Raw genomic sequence first — 24,386 nt, 5'->3', positions numbered from 1 at the left:
TAAGCTGGCTAATTTTAAAATCAATGACTGTCAATTAGCGACTTGGTTCTCAAGTGCTACCAAACAATTTACAAAAGACAGCTAGCTGGCTTGCTCGCTAAATTTGACTAGTGCATCATTCGTGCCGGAACTATGTGAACAAGGGGTAGCTAATCCTCAATCATTTTGTAAAACCATCTGTGCATTGGTTGCGCCCCGCCCCCATTACCTTGTGTTGGAAGCTCCTGCAAGTTTCTCTAGCTAACGTTAATAAGTGTCGATTTGACTATGTGTTTCAGGATATGCCCAGCTAGGTTAAGTTTCAGTGGAGTAAATTATACCAAMTATATAGCTCGCAGAGAATACTTAAAGCAAGAGTGCCAATGTTAGCAGCCCAACTCACGAGCGGATACTGCACTTGTTACATCGAGATTTTATGAGATGGCATATAATTGTTGCTTGTTAGCCAACGTTAACTACGATCGGCTTAAAGTTGGAGTTAGACATGGCGCATTGAATAAACAGGTTATCAATTCGTGACTTGGTTTTCTTTAGTGACTCACTCAAATCCTCAAACTTTCGAAAGTTGTCATGATTGCAGAAACGGCATGTACGGTCAGCGACCCACTGCCAAAGTGTTTGTTTGATTTCACTAGCAAGCAGAAAGCTAGCGAAGTTAGCTGATTACAAACGCTATGCTTTCTAAAATGTCCATGTGTTACATTGTGTATAGCAATTGTTACATTGCTATACTCTTGTGGCCACTCCTGGCACAATCTTTATTTTGTTGTGGCTGTAGGATGGACGGCTACTAAACTAAAGTAGTAACTATGATGTTTTGTGATCGTTTTGTAACTTGGTAAGATCATGAATCTGGAACGTTGAGTAATTAAACATTTTTTCTCTCCCATCCCTCTCTGGTCTCTGTTTGACACTTCCAACCAAATCCATAGCATGCAATGACAGATGACTTGCCTTCAGCTCAAGGGGATGGCTCACTTGTGGCAGAACAAGCTGCATTGGAAGTGAGCCAAGTGTAATTTAAACCTCACCCATAGCATAACTATAGTGGTAGCCCCCACCTGCCATCTCCCTTTAACCTAAACCATAATCCATGTGTTTCTGTCAATTCCTGCAGTAAAGAAAAGGCTTTAGATGTCTTAAAATAAAAGCAGCAGGCATGCGTTGAGTTTTAAACTCCCTTGTAGCCCACATAGTTGCAACAACTAATATTTGAATACATGCTATCATGGTCAGAAATTGTGCTTATGTTGCAGTTTAGTTATTCCCTGACTCATATTGGTGTAATTACAGGCTGAAATGTTGCCTATAGTTAGTTACCATCCACATGACCCTATCATTTTAATTTGGTTTCATCTGAATGAAATGGGTTACACAATGGCAATCCAGACTATGGGAAATCTGCTTTGAGGTGTGCTTCCCAGTAGTACATGTTGATGTGTCATCAGGTGACCCAGTGTTCTCTCACTCGCACACATTAAACTTGGTGTGCTTGCAGGAGGAGAGTGTTTGATGTTAAATGGTGCTCTATAATGCCAGCAAGCATTGGGCCTAAACATCATTTAGAGTATACTCTTGAGATATTTATGATGAGATGCAATGCTAAGTCATGCTTCATGACTTGTCAATACTTCCGCCTGCAAATTACTTGCAAGTTCATTTGTTTGAAAGGATGAAAGTGAACACAGTGCCTCATTGTGGCTTGTGTCAGACGGCCTAATGAGACATGGTTAATTGTTTGGGGTTGCTTATCTCATAATTAGACGGTGGGTAGCATGGCAGTACACTGGACAGTGAGTTATTGTGTGAAGCTGCTGGTGCCTTGTCAGAGGGCCGTAGGTTTGGTAGTTGGCATATTGAGTGTGGGTCTGTTCCCTGGTTGAATTGTTGAACAGTCAACTATTTGAGTTTATTGAGCTTTATTAGTAAATAAGTCTAGAATTCTCTTTTTAATTAACCAGCAGGGATAGACTAGGCCACTTACTAGAAAGAATGTTCCTGTGGCACAGAGTTGAACACAGTCTTCATGGCACACTTAATTGTTAAACCTTTCAATGGGAAGTTATGGTACAACAAATCCTGGTTTTTGTTTCTGGGGCTTTTGGGCCACACTGGACACAATCTAGAGAAATACAGACTTGCTTGAGGTGTCTTGGGCTCCAGGGTGAATCCCAGAGCCGACAAGGGAAACATGTTATGTGCCCTTGAGCAAGGCACTTAACCCTAATTGCTCCAGGGTCACAGTTGATGATGGTTGACCCTGGCTGTGACCCCACTCTCCGCGGGTGTCTCAGGGAGAGTTAAGATATGCAAAAAGCACATTTCCAATTCACACATGAATACACACTTGTACATGTGTGAAATAGGACAACTAAGCACCCACCAAATTATGTATTATTTGTTGTAAGGAATTGATGCTGATAACTGCTGTACTATTATCTATCCCCTGGCCAATGCTCCTGCAGCTTCAAGATTTCTTTCTTTGACATACTGTACCAGTCAAAAGTTTGGACACACCTACTCATTCAAGGGGTTTAATTTATTTTTACGATTTTCTACATTGTAGAATAATACTGAAGACCTCAACTATGAAATAACACAAGGAATCATGTAGTAACCAAAAGTGTTAAACAAATCAAAGTAGCTTTTCAAAGTAGCCACCCTTTGCCTTGACAGCTTTGCATTCTCTCAACCAGCCTCATGAGGAATGCTTTTCCAACAGTCTTGAAGAAGTTCACACATGTTGAGCACTTTTTGGCTGCTTTTCCTTTACTCTGCGGTCCAAACCATCTCAATTTAGTTGAGGGCGGGTGATTGTGTAGGCCAGGTCATTTGATGCAGCACTCGTCACTCTCCTTGGTCAAATAGCCCTTACACAGCCTGGAGGTGTGTTTTGGATTATTGTCCTGTTGGGAAAAAAATGATACTCCCACTAAGCGCAAACCAGATGGGATGGCATATYGCTGCAGAATGCTGTGGTAGCCATGCTGGTTAAGTGTGCCTTGAATTCTAAATAAATCACAGACAGTGTCACCAGCAAAGCACCATCGCACCACCACCTCAATGCTTCACAGAGGAACCACATATGCGGCGATCATCCGTTCACCTACTCTGCGTCTCACAAAGACACAGCGGTTGGAACCAAAGATCGCAAATTTGCGGTCGTCAGACCAAAGGACAGATTTCCACTGGTCTAATGTCCATTGCTTGTTTTTCTTGGCCCAAGCAAGTTTCTTCTTCTTAATGTTGTCCTTTAGAAGTGGTTTCTTTGCAGCAATTTGACCATGAAGGCCTGACTCACACAATCTCCTTTGAACAGTTGATGTTGATGTCTCTGTTACTTGAACTCTGTAGCAGTTATTTAGGCTGCAATTTGAGGCTGGTAACATTAACTTATCAATCAATCACATTTATTTATAAAGCCCTTTTTACATCAGCCGATGTCACAAAGTGCTATACGGAAACCTAGCCTAAAACGGCAAACAATGCAGATGTAGAAGAACAGCGGCTAGGAAAACCTCCCTAGGAAGAAACCTGGAGGAACCAGGCTCTGAGGGGTGGCCAGTCCTCTTCTGGCTGTGCCGGGTTGAGATTGTGAAAGTACATGACCAAGATGTTCAAACGTTTATAGATGACCAGCAGGGTTTGATAGTAATAATCAGTGGTTGTAGAGGGTGCAACAGGTCAGCACCTCAGGAGTAAATGTCAGTTGGCTTTTCATAGCCGAGCGTTCAGAGTAAGAGGCAGCAGGTGCGGTAGAGAGTTGAAAACAGCAGATCTGGGACAAGGTAGCACATCCAGTGAACAGGTCTGGGTTTTATAGCCGCAGAACAGTTGAAACTGGAGCAGCAGCACGACCAGGTAGACTGGGGAAAGCAAGGAGTCATCAGGCCATGTAGTCCTGAGGCATGGTCCTAGGGCTGACAGAGACACTATACCACACCCCGGACAGGGCCAACCAGGCCAGATATAAACCCACCCACTTTGCCAAAGCACAGCCCCCACACCACTAGAGGGATATCGTCAACCACCAACTTCCTACCCTGAGACAAGGCCGAGTATAGCCCACGACGATCTCTCCCATGGCACCAACCCGAGGGGGGGCACCAAGCTGGAAAGGAAGATCATGCCGTCCCCCCCCTCCTAAGGACGGCATGGAAGAGTGCCAGTGACTCAGCCCCCGTATTAGGGTTAGAGGCAGAGAATCCCAGTGGAGAGAGAGGAACTGGCCAGGCAGAGACAGCAAGGGTGGTTCTTCGCTCCAGTGCCTTTCTGTTCACCTTCACACCCCTGGGCTAGACTATACTCAATCATAGGACCTACTGAAGAAAGGAGTCTTCAATAAAGACTTAAAGGTTGAGACCGAGTCTGCGTCTCTCACATGGATAGGCAGACCATTCCATTAAAATGGAGCTCAATTAGAGAAATTCTAGGGACAGTAAGGAGGCTTGCGTCTTGTGATCGTAGCGTACGTGTAGGTATGTACGGCAGGACCAAATCGGAAAGATGGTTAGGCGCAAGCCCATGTAATGCTTTGTAGGTTAGCAGTAAAACCTTGAAATCAGCCCTAGCCTTAACTGATTTTTATTTATACATTTTTTTAATGTACTCCGGCGCCCTTCGACAGACCCCCCCCCCCTCCACCTATCCAAGGACATCAAGAGTCTTTTGGTTGTCTGAGGATTATGAGGAAAAACCTTAAGATCCACAATATTTATTCCACAGGACAAAACTAGGTCCAGAGTATGACTGTGGCAGTGAGTAGGTCCCGAGACATGTAGGACAAAACCAATAGTTGATGGCTCCGAAATCCTTTTGGAGCTGGTCTGTGGACTTTTCCATGTGAATATTGAAGTCACCAAAGTAAAATATTTGCCATGATTACAAGGTCCGATAGGAACTCAGTGAGCAGTGCTGTATATGGTCCAGGAGGCCTGTAAACAGTAGCTATAAAAAGTGATTGAGTTGGCTGCATAGATTTCATGATGAAAACGCAGGCTTTTTTTGTTTGTTTTGTAAATTGAAATTTGGTATCGTAAATGTTAGCAACACCTCCGGGATGCGCGGGGGATATGGTCACTAGTGTAACCAGGAGGAGAGGCCTCTTAACACAGTCAATTAATCAGGCTTGAGCCATCCTTCAGTCAGGCCAATCACATCACGATTATGATCAGTGATTAGTTCATTGACTATAACTGCCTTGGAAGTGAGGGATCTAACATTAAGTAGCCCTATTTTGAGATGTGAGGTTTCACAATCTCTTTCAATAATGACAGGAATGGAGGAGGCCTTTATTCCAGTGAGATTGCTGAGGCGAACACTGCCATGTTCAGTGTTGCACAAACTAGATCGAGGCACAGACACGGTCTCAATGGGGAGAGCTGAGCTGACTACACTGTGCTTGTGGCAGACTTCACTAAGCTGGCATTCTCATTGTGGAGCCAAATCAAATTTATTTATAAAGCCTTTCTTACATCAGCTGATATATCAAAGTGCTGCACAGAAATCCAGCTTAAAACCCCAAACAGCAAGCAATGCAGGTGTCGAAGCACGGTGGCATGGAAAACTCCCTAGGAAGAAACCTAGAGGAACCAGGTTGAGGGGTGGCCAGTCCTCTTCTGGATGTGCCGGGTGGAGATAGAACATGGCCAAGATGTTCATAGATGACCAGCAGGGTCAAATAATAATAGAGGAGTTAGACCCCTGTCTATGTTCATATATAACATGAGAACTCCCCTCCAGCTAGGATGGAGTCCGTCACTCCTCAGCAGGCCAGGCTTGGTCCTGTTTGTGGGTGAGTCCCAGAAAGAGGGCCAATTATCTACAAATTCTTTCTTTTGGGAGGGTCAGAAAACAGTTTTCAACCAGCAATTGTGTTGTGAGACTCTGCTGTAGAACTCATCACTCCCCCTAACTGGGAGAGGGCCAGAGACAATTACTTGATGCCGACACATCTTTCTAGTTATCCTTTGCATCAGAGTTAACTCTGGGTTTTCCTTTCCTGTTGCGGTCCTCATGAGAGCCAGTTTCGTCATAGCGTTTGATGGTTTTTGCGACTGCACTTCTTGAAATGTCCCGGATTAACTGACCTTCATGTCTTAAAGTAATGGACTGTCATTTCTCTTTGCTTATTTGAGCTGTTTTTGCCTTAATATGGACTTGACCTTTTACTAAATAGGGCTTTCTTCTGTATAACCACCCCTTTCTTGTCACAACACAACTGATTGGCTCAAACGCATTAAGAAGGAAATGCTTTTCGCAAAGTAACTTAACAAGGCACACCTGTTAATTGAAATGCATTCCAGGTGACTACCTCATGAAGCTGGTTGAGAGAATGCCAAGTGTGTGCAAAGCTGTCATCAAGGCAAAGGGTGGCTACTTTGATTCAACACTTTTTAATTATGACATGATTCCATGTGTGATTTCATTGTTTTGTCTTCACTATGATTCTACAATGTAGTAAATTGTAAGAATACAGAAAGATCCTTGAATGAGTTGGTGTTAACTTTTGACTGGTACTGTATGTCTTTGAGCACATGCAGTACTACCATTTACAAGTATATAATAATTTAAACTGGAATCATGCTGTATAGGATTTAGCCTGTGGCTTAGGGTTAACACTTAGCTAATGGTCCATTAGCTTTAAGACGTTGAAACGTCTCTAGTGTATGGGAGGGTGAGCCAGAAGCTACAGCATAGGGTATTTGTTAGACTTTCAGGCAAAGAGCATGAGTTTCTTTCAAATTACATCGAGATGGTATGAGGTGGCAACTGTCCCCTTTCCTCTGTTCATTACCTCAGAAGGACTGTAAACGTGTTCCATCTTCTGTGTACTTTACCATCAATGACATTGTGTAGTCATGTGTGCAGTCCTCTTCACTGATCCTGCCTCCCCCCACTTGTTAGTGGTGTTTGGACTTATCTGTGTTGTAGGCTAAATGTAGAATTCAGTAAGACCCCTGTTGAACAGGTTTTCAACTTTACTTTCTGAGTAGTCTCACTAACCATTCAAATATTGGCACATTGCCAGCTGTCAGATCGAACACTGATATGCCAATTCTAAATTGTTGTAAAAGAGAAAGAAATACCAGAGCTCTGAAATGTCAGCCTCATACTGTCACTACAGGTAAGTACCTCAGATTGTGATTGGACAAAAGTGAGGTGGGGATTTACTCCAACATTGGGTCTTGTGGTGAGCTTCCTGTTGGAACAGACCACTCTACGTGTCACTCAGTCTCCTAATTCTGCTGCCCACTGTGAGATTGCTTAACCATTCGGAAGGGTTATGGGAACATCCCGCTTTTAGAGTACTGTGCTCCCGACTTCCTGCCTTGGCCACTGTTTTTCCACAGGGATTGTCACAGTGGTTTAGGCTCTTATGGAATCACTCAACAAATAAAGATCGCAAACTCTGTTGATTCTCAGTTTCATATTGAGCAATTTTCAAAGATGACCTTTCCAATCCAACACAAGGCTTTTGATTCCGTCACCTTCAAAGCGCCATACAATTCTCTCAACTATACTCGTTTGCAACAAGTTGGGTTCATAGATGGAGCTAAACAAAATTCAACCGTGACCCGAAATTACTTGCGCTAGTAGTACGCCACCATGTCGCAGCTTATCTCAGAAGCTGCACTACCAGCCCTTTTGAATGGCACAATAAATGCAATTTTCTGCTCATTACTGAGGAAAGGGGGAGTTTCCTATCTCCTAGCAAGTGTCCTGCTTTGAAACAGCACAGGGGGGGGAAAAATTCCCCTTAATTGGGTGCCTGTGGCTTGGCACCCTACCAAACATAGTTAAAAAGAGATTATCTGCAGGAGTCCAATTTTGCAGCAAGGGCTTGCCATGTCAGTAAGGCAGAGGTAATTTGGATCAAATTATACGTGTCTTGGAATTGAGGCACATTTGTCTTAGAAAAAAGAAAGTTGCATTCTTTACAAATTTACAGCACCCCTGGGACGTTGAGTTCCAATTGTGTTGCATTTTTAGTTGTGGCGATACACAAGTGTTTTGCCCCATGGTAAGGGATTTTGCTGCAAGATTTTATTTATATATATATTTATTATGTCTTAGATGTAGGTTTCAAAGTTGGGAAACATTAGTTTAATGAAATACAGCTTTTGAATTTGCACAACAATTAGTGAAGGCTGTGGATTTGACTATTTCAGCCACACCGTTGCAAACGGGTTTATAAAATCGAGCACACAGCCATGCAGTCTTCATAGACTAACATTGGCAGTAGAATGTCCTTACTGAAGAGCTCAGTGACAAGTCATAGGACGCCAAGTTTCCAACAAGTCAGTTTGTCAAATTTCTGCCCTGCTAGAGTTCCCTGGTCAACTAAGTTATTTTATTTATTTTTTAATGTATTTTTTTTATCTCGCCTTTATTTAACCAGGTAGGCTAGTTGAGAACAAGTTCTCATTTACAACTGCGACCTGGCAAAGATAAAGCAAAGCAGTTTGACACACAACAACAGTTACAAATGGAATAAACAAACATACAGTAGAAAAAGTCTATATACAGTGTGTGCAAATGAGGTAAGGCAATAAATAGGCCATGGTTGCAAAGTAATTACAATATACTAATTAAACACTGTAGAGATACTGGGGTGCAAAGGAGCAAGAAATAAATGCAGTATGGGGATGAGGTAGTTGGATGGCCTAGGTGCAGTGCTTTGTGAGCTGATGTTTAAAGTTAGTGAGGGAGATCGAAGTCTCCAGCTTCAGTGATTTAAAAAAAAAAATGTTTAATTTTTTTTTAGCAGTTCGTTCCATTCATTGGCAACAGAGAACTGGAAGGAATGGCGGCCCAACGAGGAATTGGCTTGAGGGTGACCAGTGAGATATACCTGCTGGAACGAGCGCTACGGCTGCGTGCTGCTATGGTGACCTGTGAGCTAAGCTAAGGCGGGGCTTTACCTAGCAAAGACTTATAGATGACCTGGAGCCAGTGGGTTTTGCGCCGAGTATGAAGCGAGGGCCAGCCAACGAGCGCGTACAGGTCGCAGTGGTGGGTAGTATATTATGGGGCTTTGGTGACAAAACGGATGGTACTGTGATAAGACTGCATCCAGTTTGAGTAGAGTGTTGGAGGCTATTTTGTAAATGACATCACCAAAGTCAAGGATTGGTAGGATACCCTCGTAAAACTGACTATGTTTGGCAGCATGAGTGAAGGAGGCTTTGTTGCGAAATAGGAAGCCGATTCTATATTTAATTTTGGATTGGAGATGCTTAATGTGAGTCTGGAAGGAGAGTTTACAGTCTAGCCAGACACCTAGAATATGTGGATAACTAGAAATACCTAATTCGAAACCGTCCAGAGTAGTGATGCGGGCAGGTGCACAGCAGCGATCGGGTTGAAGAGCGTGCATTTAAGAGCAGAGGCCACGGAAGGAGAGTTGTATGGCATTGAAGTTCGTCTGGAGGTTAGTTAAGTGTCCAAAGTAGGACCAGAAGTATACAGAATGGTGTTGTCTACATAGAGGTGGATCAGAGAATCACCAGCAGCAAGAGCAACATTATTGATGTACACAGAGAAAAGAGTTGGCCCGAGAATTGAACCCTGTGGCACCCTCATAGAGACTGCCAGAGGTCCGGACAACAGGCCCTCCGATTTGACACACTGAACTCTATCTGAGAAGTAGTTGGTGAACCAGGCGAGGCAGTCATTTGAGAAGCCAAGGCTGTTGTCTACCGATAAGAATGTGGTGATTGACAGAGTTGAAAGCCTTGGCCAGGTCGATGAATACGGCTGCACAGTAATGCCTCTTATCGATGGCGGTTATGATATCGTTTAGGACCTTGAGCGTGACTGAGGTGCACACATGACAGCTCTGAAACCAGTTTGCATAGAGAAGGTACGGTGGGATTCGAAATGGTCGGTAATCTGTTAACTTGGCTTTCGAGGACCTTAGAAATGTAGGATAGATATAGGTCTGTAGCAGTTTGGGTCTGGGGTGTTGCCCCCTTTGAAGAAGGGGATGATCGTGGCACCTTTCTAATCTTTGGGAGTCTCAGACGATACGAAAGAGAGGTTGACCAGGCTAGTAAGAGGGGTTGCAACAATTTCGGCAGCTAATTTTAGAAATAGAGGGTCCTGATTGTCCAGCCCGGCTGATTTGTAGGGGTCCAGATTTTGCAGCTCTTTCAGAACATCAGCTATCTGGATTTGGGTGGGGGAGGCTTGGGCGAGTTGCTGTGGGGGGTGCAGGGCAGTTGACCCGGGTAGCCAGGTGGAAAGCATGGCCAGCCGAAGAAAAATGCTTATTGAAATTCTTAATTATAGTGGATTTATTGGTGGTGACAGTGTTTCCTAGCCTCTGCAGTGGGCAACTGCGATGTGCTCTTATTCTCCTTGGACTTTAGTGTCCCAGAACTTGTTTGTGTTATAGGATGCACATTTCTGTTTTGTAAAAGCTATCCTCAGTTTTCCTAACTGCCTGTGTATATTGGTTCCTAACTTCCCTGAAAGTTGCATATCGCGGGGGCTATTCGATGCTAATGCAGTACGCCACAGGATGTTTTTGTGCTGATCAAAGACAGTCAGGTCTGTAATGAACCAAGGGCTATATCTGTTCCTGGTTCAATTTTTTTTGAATGGGGCACGTTTATTTAAGATCTGTGATGAAGGCACTTTTTAAAGAACAACCAGGCATCCTCTACTGAAGGAATGAGGTCAATATCCTTTTAGGATACCCGGGCCAGGTCAATTAGAAAGGCCTGCTCGCTGAAGTGTTTTAGGGAGTGTTTGACAGTGATGAGGGGTGGTTGTTTGACCGCAGACACATTACGGATGTAGGCAATGAGGCAGTGATCGCTGAGATCCTGGTTGAAAACAGCAGAGGTGTATTTGGAGGCCAAGTTGGTTAGGATGATATCTATGAGGGTGCCCATGTTTACAGATTTGGGGTTGTACCTGGTAGGTTCATTGATAATTTGTGTAAGACAGAGGGCATTAAGCTTAGATTGTAGGATGGCCGGGGTGTTAAGCATGTCCCAGTTTAGGTCACCTAACAGCACGAGCTCTGGAGATGGATGGGGGGCAATCAATTCACATATTGTGTCCAGGGCACAGCTGGGGGCAGAGGGTGGTCTATAGCAAGCGGCAACAGTGAGACTTGTTTCTGGAAAGGTGGATTTTTAAAGTAGAAGCACAAATTGTTTGGGCACAGACCTGGATAGTAAGACAGAACTCTGCAGGCTATTTCTGCAGTAGATTGCAACTCCGCCCCCTTTGGCAGTTCTATCTTGTCGGACAATGTTAGGGATAGAGATTTTATGGTTTTTGGTGGTCTTCCTAAGCCAGGATTCAGACACGGCTAGGACATCCGGGTTGGCAGAGTGCTAAAGCTGTGAATAAAACAAACTTAGGCAGGATGCTTCTAATGTTAACATGCATGAAACCAAGGCTTTTACGGTTACAGAAGTCAACAAATGAGAGCACCTGGGGAGTAGGAGTGGAGCTAGGTGCTGCAGGGCCTGGATTAACATCTACATCACTTGAGGAACAGAGGAGGAGTAGGATAAGGGTACGACTAAAGGCTATAAGAACTGGTTGTCTAGTGCGTTCGGAACAGAGTAAAAGGAGCAGTTTTCTGGGCGCGATGGAATAGATTCAAGGCATAATGTACAGACAAAGGTATGGTAGGATGTGAATATATTTGAAGGTAAACCTAGGCTAGCTAGTTAGCCTACCATACCTTTGTCTGCATTGAGTGATTCGAGATATTGTCTCTAGAAAGTGGCCCAAGATAATGGCCGATGGATCTCTTCAGCTAACAGCTGTTATTGTGAAGTGGAAACATTTAGGTACAACAAAGGCTCAGCAGTGAAGTGGTAGGCCACATAAGCTCAGAGAATGGGACCACCGAGTGCTGAAGCCCATGGCGTGTATAAATTGCCTATCCTCGGTAGGGCTGACCCCATTTAATCATCTGGTCAATTGTTTGGTCGAAAGGCTGTTGGTCGACCAAGATTTCTTTAGTCAAGCTGTATGATTATTATTTTTTTCGCTGTACAAGACACCTGCCTGAGTGGCCTGATCCGTTGTGGAGGGTGTGGGGATGGCGCAGTCCATCAGTCTAAGACGTGCTACTGAAATTGTATATGGTTATATTACATAAGAACAATGGTGCAACACTAATAAAAAGGATATTTTATAATAAATAACAAATTTAATTTTTCTCTCGTTGGAATGCGGTTGCTGTCCACGGTTCTGAAACGCATCAGTGCGCTGTTGAATTAGCAACATGATCTAGGAAAAAGCGCCATGTGAATAATAGCGAAGTTAACCAGAACATTAATGTTGAGAACAATGCCGGAAGCAGCAGCAGAATGAGGATATGAGAAATCAGTCCTTGCCTTATTGYCTATGAAAAGTGAGGAGAGGGGAAACCCCAACTTAATTAGGTCTATAATCAATAACCTAACTGTTAATTGTGCCTGGCTTTATAAATCATCAATATATCTAGAGAAATAAGACAGATCCTGCTAGAGGTCGACCGATTTTAATTAGGGTGTTTTTGGGCGCTTATTTTTTTTAAATATATTTTTTTATACCTTTTATTTAACTTCTTCAGGCTGCAAGCCCGACATCGGGATCAATATGACAACAGCCACTGCAAGTGCAGGGCGCGAAATTCAAAATCTATTTTTGTAAAATATTTAACTTTCACACATTAACAAGTCCAATACAGCATTTGAAAGATAAACATCTTGTCAATCCAGCCAACATGTCCGATTTTTTAAATGTTTTACAGAGAAAACACCACATATATTTGTTAGCTCACCACCAAATAAAAAAGAGGACAGACATTTTTCACAGCACAAGTAGGATGAAGTAGCATGCACAAGCCAACCTAACTAACCTAAAACCAACCTAAATAACCAGAAAAAAACTACCTCAGATGACAGTCCTATAACATGTTACACAATAAATCTATTTTTTGTTCAAAAAAAATGCATATTTTAGCTATAAATCAGTTTTACATTACTGCTACCATCTTAGCCACCATCATAGCTCCAGTCAGAAATCGCACGGCAGTAGCCAGAAAAACAGACACCAAGTCAACTACTAATTTCACATCAGAAAAGATTCAGAGAAATATATGGTGGGATAGCTAATGAAAGAGAAAGATCTTGTGAATACAGACAATATTTCAGATTTCTTAAATGTTTTACAGCGAAAACACCACATATATTCATGTTAGCTCACCACCAAATACAAAAAGAGAGACAGATATTTTTCACAGCACCGGTAGCATGCAGCTAGCATGCAGCTAGCATGCAAAGCCAACCTAAACTAACCTAGAACTAACCTAATAACCTAGAAAAAACCCCTCAGATGACAGTCCTATAACATGTTACACAATAAATCTATGTTGTTCGAAAAAGTTGAATATTTAGCTATAAATCAGTTTTACATTACTGCTACCATCTTAGCCACCATCATACTCCAGTCAGAAATCGCACGGCAGTAGCCAGAGAAAACAGACACCAACGTCAACTACTAATTTCAATCAGAAAAGATTTCAGAAAAATATATGGTGGATAGCTAATGAAAGAGAAAGATCTTGTGAATACAGACAATATTTCCGATTTCTGAAGTGTTTTACAGCGAAAACACAATATATCGTTATTTAGCTTACTACAATAGCTAACACACAGCAGCATTGATTCTAGTCAAACGCTAGCGATAGCACAGTTCGACAGATATATGAAAAAGCATCCCAAATTGGGTCCTATCTTTGTTGATTTTCCATCAGAATGTTCTCCAAAGGGTCCTTGTTCAGAACCTGTTCATTTGGACCTAGAACGAACGATGTCCCTGTTAATTAGCATGACACACTGGCCATCCATGCTAACCTCTCCGTCTTGACAAAATTCTTGCGTCGCATCACGTCTAAAGTCCAGAATAAATTTCAATAATATAATTAAAGTATATTGAAAAAACATACTTTAGGATGATTTTGTGACATGGATCAAAGAAAATCGAAGCTGGAGGTATATTTCACCTATAACGAGTGTTTTTCCAGGAGCGCAGTCCATTTCCTACCTCGCGCCCAGAAAAAAATATAAAGTGCGCACTTATCACTCAAAGACGTTCCTTTCAGTCCCTGACAGAGATAATCAAGTCATTTTTTCTCTTCACTTCCGCAGACAACCAGGGGAAGATGTGTGACGTGTTTGTACAGCCCAAGTGCAAAGGCCTTTGTATAGAGATAGTCTTGTAAGCAGGACATAGCTTCTTGGAAATTTCACTTTTTCCAGAAAATGGGCTGTAAAAAGAGTTATGTTTCACTTAGAGAAATAATTAAACCTGTTTTAGAAACTAGAAGGTGTTTTATATCCAAAGGTAATAAATAATATGCATATTGTACGAGCAAGAATTGAGTACGAGGCCGTTTGAAATGGGCACCTTTTTTCTGGCTACTCAATAATTTCCCTTGCAGCCATAACAGGTTTAAAAAGGCAAGTCAGTTAAGACATTCTTATTTTCAATGACGGCCTAGGAACGGTGGGTTAACTGCCTTGTTCAGGGGCAGAACGACAGATTTTCACCTTGTCAGCTCGGGGGTTCCAATCTTGCAACCTTACAGTTAACTAGTCCGACGCAATAACGACCTGCCTCTCTCTCGTTGCACTCCACAAGGAGACTGCCTGTTACGCGAATGCAGTAAGCCAAGGTAAGTTGCTAGCTAGCATTAAACTTATCTTATAAAAAAACAATCAATCATAACCACTTGTTAACTACACATGGTTGATATTACTAGATATTATCTAGCGTGTCCTGCGTTGCATATAATCTCACTGAGCATACAAGTATCTGACTGAGCGGTGGTAGGCAGAAGCAGGTGCGTAAACATTTATTCAAACAGCACTTTCGTGCATTTTGCCAGCAGCTCTTTGTTGTGCGTCAAGCATTGCGCTGTTTATGACTTCAAGTCTATCAACTCCCGAGATGAGGCTGGTGTAACCGAAGTGAAAAGGCTAGCTAGTTAGCGCGCGCTTATAGCGTTTCAAAAGTCACTCACTCTGAGCCTTCTAGTAGTTGTTCCCCTTGCTCTGCATGGGTAACGCTGCTTCGATTGTGGCTGTTGTCGTTGTGTTGCTGGTTCGAGCCCAGGGAGGAGCGAGGAGAGGGACGGAAGCTATACTGTTACACTKGCAATACTAAAGTGCCTATAAGAACATCCAATAGTCAAAGGTATATGAAATACAAATGGTATAGAAAGAAATAGTCCTATAATTCCAATAATAACTACAACCTAAAACTTCTTACCTGGGAATATTGAAGACTCATGTTAAAAGGAACCACCAGCTTTCATATGTTCTCATGTTCTGAGCAAGGAACTGAAACGTTAGCTTTCTTACATAGCACATATTGCACTTTTACTTTCTTCTCCAACACTTTGTTTTTGCATTATTTAAACCAAATTGAACATGTTTCATTATTTACTTGAGGCTAAATTGATTTTTTTATTGATGTATTATATTAAGTCAATAAGTGTTCCATCAGTATTGTTGTAATTGTCATTATTACAAATACATTTAAAAACATCATCCGATTTAATCGGTATCTGCGTTTTTGGTCCTCCAATAATCGGTATCTGCGTTGATAAATCATAATCGGTCGACCTCTAGATCCTGTTTTTGTTGCCTGTGTATGTTTGATACTGATTCCATTAGCACCAAGCCTCACGCAACATGTCAAGTAAACGATTTCACAAATGCGGCTGTTTTTTAAATCTTTGCTTTTCTGTAATAAAGGCTTTACACTTTTTCGTAAGAACAGCCTCTTCGTTATTTATTTAGTGGTTACTCTGTTCCATCTTGTTGGGAAAATAATATTTATAATAACGCTGCTTATTACTATTATAATGGCATTAGCAKSCTTAGTATAGCAACCTTGTATAACCACCATTGAGGTTTAGGCCTAAGAGCGCATCCTGTTTAGTCTTAATACCATATCTTACTTAGGCCTATATTTCAATACTTTTATAGGCTACTGTATCAATCATTCGTTCATCACACAGCATACAAGTCATAAATTATTTGAAATGCAGGCAAGGATTTTAGTTTTGAAATAAAGTGAGCCTTGAATAATTTGCTTAACCTGTCTGGCACCAGTGGGATGGTAGCGTCCCACCTCGACAACAGCAAGTGAAGTTGCAGGGCGCCAAATTCAAAACCACAGAAATCCCATAATACATATTCCTCAACATACAAGTATTATACACCATTTAAAAAAACTTCTTGTAAATCCAACCTCCGTGTCTGATTTCAAAAAGGCTTTACGGCGAAAGCACACCACACGATTATGGTAGGTCAGCGCCTAGTCACAGAACCATACAGCCATTTTCCAACCTAGGAGAGGTGTCACAAAAGTCCGAAATAGCGTTAAAATGAATCACTTACCTTTGATCTTCATCTGGTGGCACTCCCAGGTCTCCATGTTAGACAAATGTTTGTTTTGTTCGATAAGGTCCCTCTTTATGTCCAAAAACCTCCGTTTGTTGTGTGCGTTTAGTTCAGTAATCCAAAGGCACAATGCGCGCTCTCAACATCCAGACGAAAAATTTAAAAAAAAGTACAATAAAAGTTTGTAGAAACATGTCAAACGATGTTTAAAATCAATCCTCAGGTTGTTTTTGTCATAAATAATCAATATTTCAACCGGACAAAAGCTTCGTCAATAGAAAATGAGAAACAAAGGTGCGCTCCTGTTCAAGTGCTTGGCTCATGTCTTGAAATTTCCACTGTCCACTCATTGAAAGTGCTGTATCTCCCTCATTTTCAGAGTTAAAGCCTAAAACAATGCCTAAAGACTGGCCGCATGTAGAGGAAGCCATAGAGATCGTGAACTGGGTCCTAAGTCTTTGTATGGTGGATAGGCTTTCAATGGAAAAACGGCCTTTCAAAATAATAGTACTTCCTGGATGGATTTTCCTCCAGGTTTTCGCCTGCCATATCAGTTCTCTTATACTCACACATTATTTTAACAGTTTTGGAAACTTTAGAGTTTTCTATCCAAATCTACTAATTATATGCATATCCTAGCTTCTGGGCCTGAGTAGCAGGCAGTTTAATTTGGGCACGCTTTTCATCCCAAATACAGAATGCTGCCCCCTACCCTAGTGAAGTGAAACAATAAACTGTACTATTTTGGAAATTGCATTCACAAATGAATGTGTCTGTTTAGTCTTTGCTGTAATAAAGGCTTAATAAAACTTTACTACAGACTCTCTGGTATGCGTATACTTGTTTTTTTACGGTCAGAAATTATATTGTAATCTATACAGTACCTGTTTGACACACAATTCAGTCTTTTCTTGCTCTCCAGTATTCTCCACAACTAGTCACATTTTGTTCCACACATCAGACTTCCCCTTTACCTGAGCAACCTATAAATATTCCACCGTTTCGAGTTTATTTTTCATGTTCTCTGCATCCATTTTGCCGTTACGGTGTTCAGAGTTTAACTCATTTATTGATGTGCTATAGGCACGGCCTGCCCGTTCATTAGGCGGCTGACTAGGGCGGCATTTTCTGAGCTAAACTGAGCAAGACTCACCACCAACAGACAACCTCACATTCTGCCCAAAACAATGACCATTTCTCTCAACCAGGGCCATATGGGCTTTTTAAGTGAGTGCTGATGACGCCCTTTGATAAGCAGTGCCCACTTCCACAAAGGCAGGGGCTCAAAATATTTGCTTGTCCGTTCCCAGCGCGCCTCTCCAGGGTGCTGTGGGAGAGACGCATCTCTGCAGCGCTCCACCGTTCAGTCCAAAAAATTATCTTGCATAAATCATGCAACCAATATGGTAGAAAGAGTGTGGCCTTTTCTGTAGCCTACAGGCTAGAGATAAAATGTATGACAATGTAATGACACGAATAATACTAGTCCCGTGCGAATCGACATCCCTGTGTTTTGAGAGAAATGTTTGAGTTTGACAAGTGTTGCTCGCGGTTTGAGCAAGAAAACAATAACTGATTTGATAAATTGAACTAAGTGCTGCGTATTAACTATATATGAATAGGCTACATGTAGGCCAATCAACTTTCACAGTGAATGCTTTTTGTTAGATATTGTGCATATTCTGGAGTAATGAATCACACTTCTCCCTCTGGCAGACCGACGCCAGGAGAAGGCTGCCTGCCCTAGTCCATTGTGCCAACTGTAAAGTTTGGTGGAGGGAAAATGGTGTCTGTTTTTCATGGTTTTGGCTTCACCCCTTAGTTCCAGGGAAGGAGAATCTTAAGATTACAGCATACAATGACATTCTAGACGGTTCTGTGCTTCCAACTTTGTGGCAACAGTTTGGGGAAGGACCTTTCCTGTATCAGCATGACAATGCCCCTGTGCACAAAGTGAGGTTCATACAGAAATGGTTTGTTGAGATCAGTCTGGAAGAAGTTGACTGGCCTGCACAGAGCCCTGACCTCACCCCATCAAACACCTTTGGAATTAATTGGAAGGCTGACTGCGAGCAAGGTCTAATCGCCCTACATCAGTGCCCGATCTCACTAATGCTCTTGTGGATGAATGGAACCAAGTCCTTGCAGCGATGTTATAACGTCTAGTGGAAAATCTTCCCAGAAGAGTGGAGGTTATTCTTTCAGCAAAGGGGGACCAACTCCATATTAATGCCCCTGATTTTGTTATGGTATGTTTGACGGTGTTTTATATATCTTTTATATATATCTATATCTATCACACACACACACTACATGACCAAAAGTATGTTGGTGTAGCCTACATATCAGTGTCTCCTGCTGGGTGTCCTGCAGGATGGTGAAGCAGTGACGAAACCCCAAGCTGTATAAACAAGATGTTTAGGCAGTGTAGCCGCTCTACTTCTGGTTACTGGGGCAGCAGCACTGGAAAATCATGAGAATGCCCTGTCGCTTCCCACTTTTCCCATCAGGAAAATGTCTGCGCCACTGATTTCCGCTTCTGTATGGGGAATTCAAGTGATGGTCACAGCAGACTATCCTTCCGAGGGTCGTCTCTGGCTGTCTGAAATGTGTCCGTCCCAACCGTGGAATACTAATTGGAGCCGTGTTCACAGCCCCTTGTTGTATCCTCCACCACTACAAGTGGCCCGTGCCAAACGGAGGGATCCTCAAGAGCTTTAATCCACTATTAGCAGATAGTGCTATCTTTCTCAACCCCAGCTAAAGAGAAATAGATGGAAGTTATTGACCGCTCTTATTAGCCCACAGATTTAGCTGGATTGATTATTCTAAGGAGCCTGATTTAAGATGCTGAAGGATTTGTTTGTAGTGCGGAATTGTGAGTTTGCGTGTCAAGAGAATTTTGAAATGCCTTCAAAAGGTAAACACCGCTTGGACTCCCCATAAGCCATGATAATGTAAATCACACCGGGAGGATGTTCTTTAAACTGCGGAGTTCTGTTTTCCATACCCTTTAGTTAGACAAAAATGCCCATGTGTTCATGCTGGAGAGGGAGAGATAAAGGAATGGGGATTAGTGGATGAGACTGAAAACGGCCAGGCCTGAGTGGGACGGATGGAGTGTCACCACGTCAGACTTCCTGTTACCCCGGGCCTGCTCTGCGGGGACAAAGTTCACAGGGCTGTTTAGGTCAGATTGCAGGAGGTGCTGATGGCTCCTTCTCTGGAAAACAAACATGGCCCCTAACTATGACGACTAAGCGCTGCCCTGGCGGAACAGGCTGCTGCTCTGCTACGGTCCTCCTGTGCAGTCACACACTTTATTTGAGTGTAACGAATACTTTGTTTTGCCAAAAAACAGGGATTTCCTGCAAAAACTGCTGGTGAGGAGGTAAGTATATATTAAAACGGATTATGGGAACATTTTTCAGTTTGGTGTTTTACTGTCATCAGAGCCAAGAACAAGTCTAAACACCTGATATTTATTTTAAATTATTTATATCACCGTAGTATTTTTGAAAGTGTGTCGTTTTGTCTTTTCTTTTCTATATATATATATATATCATTTTTGTGCTAGTTGGCTGTACCTGCACCAAAACACCCTTTTTCCTTCATAACTTTTTTTTAAAAATGGGAGAATTTTTTCCCAGTATTTTTATTTCCATGATTGATCAACTTGTTTTCTCATGGCTCTCTCTTGTCCCTCTGTAGCAGACATATGGTGAGCAATATGTTTGGAACATCGATTCTAAATTAAGTCACAGTATCTTATCGCAATACATAGAATCTTGAGAATCGCAATAATTATTGTATCGTGATATTGTATTGCAAGGTCCCTGGCCATTCCCAGCCCTATGTAGTAGGCTGACAAACTAGAATAGAAGTAAAAAGACTTGCCTAAACTTCATTTTGTTCAAAGCCATCACTATTATATATCAGGGTGTCCGTTAGGAAAATGTGGCACCGGACATTTGACCGGCAACATTTTTAATTTACCTGACAGTTGAGAAATCTGCAGGACCATATGCATTGGGTGCATAACCTGATTAGGGCGTCCACTAACGGTGCTCAGAATTACAGAAATCACATTTAGATTCGGTTAATTCATATTAACAGAACATGCAAGTTGAGGATGCAATCATGTGCGGTCCTTCATACCAAATTATGATGCACACTTTGAAGACGTTAAAACAAATGTCCATGTTTTAGTTTTCTTCAGCCACCAAGATGAGTAATGAACAGCAATATCATTAGCCTATGTCATCAATCTAGAACATTTTAGGGGGTTAGATCAGCTTTAATATTGCAGATTGTGGCTTCTATCAATATAAAATATAAACGCAACATGCAACAATTTCATCTTTTTTTCTTTTTTTTTTGCTGAGTTACAATTCATATGAGGAAATCGGTAAATTTGAAATAAATAAATTGGGCCCTAATCTATGGATTTCACATGACTGGGAATTTGGATATGCATCTGGTCACAGTTGCCTTTAAAAAAAAAAAAGGGCTTCAGGTGCTCTTAAAACTTCTTGTCAATAGGGGGGTGCTGTTTTCACTTTGGGAAAAATCGTGCCCAAATTAAACTGCCTCGTACTCTATTCTAGATCATACAATATGCATATTATTATTACTATTGGATAGAAAACACTCAAGTTTCTAAAACTGTTTGAATNAATATGCATATTATTATTACTATTGGATAGAAAACACTCAAGTTTCTAAAACTGTTTGAATTATATCTGTGAGTAAAACAGAACTCATTTGGCAGCAAACTTCCATACAGGAAGTGAAAAATCTSAAAACGATGCTCTGTTCCAGGGCCTGCCTATTCAATTGCCTTATATTTATCGATATGCATGCACTTCATACGCCTTCCACTAGATGTCAACAGGCAGTGGAAGGTGGAATGGTGTGACTAGCTTGATCTGAGGCCGAACAAGAGCTTTTGGAGTGACAGGTCTGGAAATTTCTTTGTCTTCTCTGGCGCACGAAGTACGTCGACATTGTCTTCTGATAAGCGTTCGGTATACACGGCGGATATCTCCGGCTCTGATTTTATTTGATACATGTGATAATAACATCATAGTAGGTTTTTTCAACCGAGTTTTATCAGTTTATTCAACGTTTATTGGGACTTTTGGAATTTTCCGTTCTTTGCGTCAAGAGAAGATGGGCATGTTCGCGCCACATGGCTAGCTAAGGTTGCTAATTCGACAGAAGAAATGGACATTCTAAAACCAAACAACGATTTATTCTGGACTAAGGACTCCTTGTACAAGATTCTAATGGAAGCTCAGCAGAAGTAAGAACAATTTATGATATTTCTGTAGAAAATGTTGATTCCTATTCTCTGCCGTTTTGGGAGCACTGTCTCGCAATAACGCAAGCTGTTTGTTATGGTAAAGTTATTTTTAAAAATCTAACACGGCGGTTGCATTAAGAACCAGTGTATCTTTCATTTGCCATACAAGTATTTTTATGTAAAGTTTATGATGAGTCCTTTGTCAGATTAGGTGAGTGTCCAAAATAGCTCCGGACAGTCTGGTGAATCGATGCTACATATTCACAATGTATAACCACGGTATGCAGCTCTAAATATGCACATTTTCDAACAAAACATAAGTGTATTGTACAACCTGATGTTATAAGACTGTCATCTGATGAAGTTGGTCAAGGTTAGTGATTAATTTTATATATTTTGCTGGTTTTTGCGATAGCTACCTTTTGCGGTGAATAAATGCATTTGTGTGTTTGGCTATTGTGGTAAGCTAATATAATTCTATATTGTGTTTTCACTGTAAAACACTTAAAAAATCGGAAATATTGGCTGGATTCACAAGATGTTTATCTTTCATTTGCTGTATTGGACTTGTTATTTCATGAAAATTATATTATATGATGTCCCGCTAGGCTATGCTTGTCAGCTKTTTTGATGAGGAGGATCCCGGATCCGGGAGAGAAGTGGTAGAGGTTAATGGTATTTGTGTGCATTTAAAATCGCTAAAATGCAATTGTGTTCATTGTCCGTAGCTTATGCCTGCCCATACCGTAACCCCACCGTCACCATGGGGCACTTTGTTCACAAGGCTGACATTAGCAAACCTCTCACCCACACACCATACACGTGGTTTTGAGGCTGGTTGGACGTACTGCCAAATTCTCTAAAACGTCAATGGCTAAAATGGCTAAAACTTATGGTAGAAAAATGAACATTCAGTTTTCTGGCAATGGCTCTGGTGGACATTCCTGCAGTCAGCATGCCAATTGCACGCTCACTCAACTTGAGGCATCTTTGGCGTTGTGTGACAAACTACACATTTTAGAGTGGCCTTTTATTGTCCCCAGCACAAGGTTCACCTGTGTAATGATCATGCTCTTTTAATCAGCTTCTTGCTATGCGACACCTGTCAGGTGAAAGGATTATCTTGCCAAATACTTGCTCACTAACAGGGATGTAAACAGCAAGCGGTACCGGAGCGCCAAGTCTGAGGTCCAAAAGGCTTAACAGCTTCTACACCCAAGCCGTAAGACCCCTGACCAGCTAATCAAAGGGTTACCCAGACCCCTCTTTTAYGCTGTTGCTACTGTTTATTATCTATGCATAGTCACTAACTCTACATGTACATATTACCTCAACTAACTGGTTCCCCCGCACATTGACTCTGTACCAGTACCCCCTGTATATTTCCTCGCTATTGTTATTTTACTGCTGCCTTTTTAATTATTTGTTACTATTTCTGTTCTTTTTTTTACGTAACACCCCCCCGCCCCGAACATTTCTAAATAAGTGCTGAAAACTCATTCTTTTAAAAGATGGAGAGGAAGGAAAAATACTGTTTTGAAACAGCTAGCTGTGATACAATATTGTAAAATAATGTCCCGATGTGTAAATATCGTTTAGATACAATTTGACTTTTTTTTTTAATGGTTTCTCATTTTGTTCTTGACCAAAGTTGAACCCTATTTAAGGGAATACATTTGTTTTTCAAGGAAGCTCTCAGAATAACAAAGTTGTGGTGTAATTCCTGGTGTGTTTCCAAGGGAACCCCGTGCACCTGCGCAGAGATGACCTCCACGTGGCCCCTTGGGAGCACTCATCTCCGTGGCTCAATGCACTAATGGGAGATGAAAAGGGAATTTAGCGAAGGACCATGGGCATTTATAATTGATTTGTATTATTCAGATTTGGAACACTCAGCCATTCAGAGAGAATAAAGGGGGAATGGGCGGGCTTGTAGGGCGCACAGTCAGCCTGTATTACTGTTTAAACACAGCACACTGGAGCTCTTTCCACATCAAATCAAATTTATTTATATAGCCCTTCGTACATCAGCTGATATCTCAAAGTGCTSTACAGAAACCCAGCCTAAAACCAAACAGCAAGCAATGCAGGTGTAGAAGCACGGTGGCTAGGAAAACTCCTAGAAGGCCAAAACCTAGGAAGAAACCTAGAGAGGAACCAGGCTATGAGGGGTGCCAGTCCTTTCTGGTGTGCCGGGTGGAGATTATAACAGAACATGGCCAAGATGTTAAATGTTCCTAAATGACCAGCATGGTCAAATAATAATAATCACAGTAGTTGTCGAGGGTGCAGCAAGTCAGCACCTCAGGAGTAAATGTCATTTGGCTTTTCATAGCCGATCATTGAGAGTATCTCTACCGCTCCTGCTGTCTCTAGAGTTGAACACAGCAGGTCTGGGACAGGTAGCACGTCCGTGAACAGGTCAGGGTTCCATAGCCGCAGCCAGAAAGTTGCATACTGGAGCAGAGCAGCAGGCCAGGTGGACTGGGACAGCAAGGAGTCATCATGCCAGGTAGTCCTGAGGGATGGTCCTCAGTAGGTCAGGTCCTCCGGAGAAGTAAGAGAATTGAGAGAGATGCATACTTAAATTCACACGTAGGAGAAAACACCGGGATACCAAACCGGAGAAGGTATCCAGAATTATAACAACGTGA

General features: G+C 41.9%; 1 protein-coding gene across 15 annotated transcripts in view; it reads left to right on the top strand.

Moving 5' to 3' along the window:
• LOC111954548 (protein 4.1) overlaps positions 1-24,386 on the top strand; it is a 115,643-nt gene that overhangs the window by 630 nt on the left and 90,627 nt on the right. The window contains exon 1 of one of the 15 annotated variants that reach the window (XM_070435808.1): positions 8,913-9,015. The exons of the other annotated variants lie outside the window; for them this stretch is intronic. The gene's annotated coding sequence lies outside the window, so the exon portion shown is untranslated. Of the gene's footprint in view, positions 1-8,912; positions 9,016-24,386 lie in introns of those variants that run through there. 15 annotated transcript variants of the gene reach the window in all.

This window comes from Salvelinus sp. IW2-2015, linkage group LG28 (genome assembly GCF_002910315.2).
Source record: "Salvelinus sp. IW2-2015 linkage group LG28, ASM291031v2, whole genome shotgun sequence".
In the NCBI taxonomy this organism is placed as follows: Eukaryota; Metazoa; Chordata; class Actinopteri; order Salmoniformes; family Salmonidae; genus Salvelinus; species Salvelinus sp. IW2-2015.
Note: the sequence above shows the minus strand (reverse complement) of the source record. Positions and strands in the feature narration are given on the sequence as shown.